The sequence below is a fragment of the Aplysia californica genome, unplaced genomic scaffold, assembly GCF_000002075.1.
Source record: "Aplysia californica isolate F4 #8 unplaced genomic scaffold, AplCal3.0 scaffold00873, whole genome shotgun sequence".
NCBI lineage: Eukaryota > Metazoa > Mollusca > Gastropoda > Aplysiida > Aplysiidae > Aplysia > Aplysia californica.
In genome coordinates, this window is record NW_004798143.1 from 164,689 (window position 1) to 166,976 (window position 2,288).

Here is a 2,288-nt window from a genome sequence, read left to right on the forward strand (position 1 = left end):
CGATCCCCTGTGTTCATATCAATGCGATATGAAATCTAAATGTGTATTCCTTTATCTCCGAGGCTAGGCCTAATGATACTGTTTGTTTCGAGCCACCAGCCACCAGTCGAACGCCATAGCCATAGCTGAACTTTCTGACTCCGATAGTGCACTCTAATTATAAACACGTAAGGTCTTTGGTCATAATATTTTGGTATGATATTATTTAGTTTCCGGTTCAAACATTTATTTCCGGAAATAAACACTGCCCCTCCAGTCCCTCACAGTTGTAGGCCATTTACAAGTACAATAATAAGTGCAGTTCTCCACAGACTGGACTATTTCCCTTTCTTTCTGTCTTTGTGGTTTTATTTTGCCGTTTAAAAATGTTATGGCTTACGTAGACTTCCATGATATGTTGTAGGTTCTTTTCAAGTACAAAGTAAGTTTGAGTTTAGCCTAGATCTATAATCCGTCTACGAGATCTATTCGTCTCTCTCACTCTCTGCCTCGTCTCTTGTTGGTGAGTCTTGGGCTTGTTGGGTCGAAATTAAAATTCATGTCTTTATCGATAACTTGGGTGTCCACAAAGAAAACTCGGGAGGGTCCTAACCCTATCTCCTTGCTCACTTGATGTGTGTTTAAGTTTTTCTAGATTCTAATATCTAGATATAGAAATCTAGATCTAAAATCTAGATATCTTGGTCGTTGAAAGTGTTTTGCATGCTTAAATTGAACTTTGAAAAAATCAGATTGCACGGGAAGATTGAAGAATACCGGACCACTCGTACATTATTGCGCCAGAAAGTGGGGTTGGTGGGGCGGGTGGTTGGGGTGGAGAAGGGGGGAGGGGGGGTTTAGGGGGGTCTCCCCCCTAACAAAATTTTAATGAATAGATCTACCGGTCCGAGATTCTCCATTGAGAGATTAAAAACGGGAAAATTATGAATTCCTAAGGTTGAGACATCTAGATCTAGATCTAGATCTAGGCTAAGGCTAAGTCAGTCCACTGGTCTGGTATTCTTCAATCTTACCGATTGCACCATTTATTATCTCTCTCTCTAGATCCAGATCTAGATCTAGATCTAATATCTAATATCTAGATCTAGATCTAGATTATCTACTCTGATAAAACAATTTTGTTGAGGATGAGGACGACTGGGACTGTTGTGTGTACAGTGCAAATAGATCTAGAGTCTAGATCTAGATCTAGATCTAGATCTAGATTTAGTATAATAAAGGGAAACAGGATTTTTTTTTCTTGATTTTTTCATTCTCTATTCTGTTTCAGTTTCAGGGTAGAGTCTAGATCATGTAGATCTAGAATCTAGATCATCTAGATTCTAGATCTAGTCTAGTCTAGTCTAGTCTAGTCTAGTCTAGTCTAGTCTAGTCTAGTCTAGTCTAGTCTAGTCTAGTCTAGTCTAGTCTAGTCTAGTCTAATCTAGGCTTGTTTGGCGCTTGGACCTGGGGTTCTGTATGATTTGTGGGTAGATCTAGACGTGATCAGTATTGAACAACTGAACCGTATGGTAAAGTGCGTCGGTTTGGCGCCTACTCCAGTACCCAGTGCCCAATGCCTGCCCAAAACCGAAGTGACTATTCGGACTCGAGTCCGAATATGAAAAAATGTTATTCGGACTCTGATTCTTGTCCAGCATGACATCACTTCCAACTTCCTGTGACTCGTGACTCTGGCTTCCTGTAATGCCTCACTCGTGACTCGTCTCAGGCTGGGTAGAGACCGGGATCACTGTTGGCAAAATGGCGTTTTGTGCAGGAGCTGAGTTTTTATCTAATGATGAATTTGAGGCGGGCCTGAAAAGTTATAGCGCTTCTAATAAATATTTATTTGTCAAGAGGTCATCAGAAGCAATTAAAGAAGGCTCGTTAGCGTGTGTCGGGGTCGGATGGGCGGCCTGCACACGTGTGGCCGTGGCTGTGTGCGTGTCGGGGAGAGGGGGTGGGGGGGGGGGACACTATCGGTCCGGGCGTTGAACGTCGCGTATGCGTCTGTCTTTTTTCCCCCGGCAACTGATATATTACAATAATAAGCTAGTCTTGACTTAGATCTACGTAATGAATTGCTGGTCTATGGAATCAAAGTTGTCGTACACTCAGCTCTACACAGCAACACAACTTTTTCTTGGTAAACAATCGAGATGACACAGGCTTTGTATTTGAACGAATCTGTCTTTTTTTTTACACAGCTCATAATATGCAGGTGCCAGGTGGTCTGCTAATCTTCAGTTTTACCTTTTTCTACAGCAAAGAAAGTGGGAAACATGGGGAGTGGGGGGGGGGGGGGG

At 42.4% G+C, this 2,288-nt stretch overlaps 1 protein-coding gene across 1 annotated transcript in view; it reads left to right on the top strand.

The window, feature by feature from the left end:
* Nucleotides 1-244: 244 nt before the first annotated feature.
* The window catches only part of LOC101857751 (phosphoinositide 3-kinase regulatory subunit 4), a gene marked incomplete in the record, with an annotated part of 46,069 nt that continues 44,025 nt past the window's right edge, over nucleotides 245-2,288 (top strand). The window contains 1 exon segment of the mRNA XM_013089098.2: nucleotides 245-421.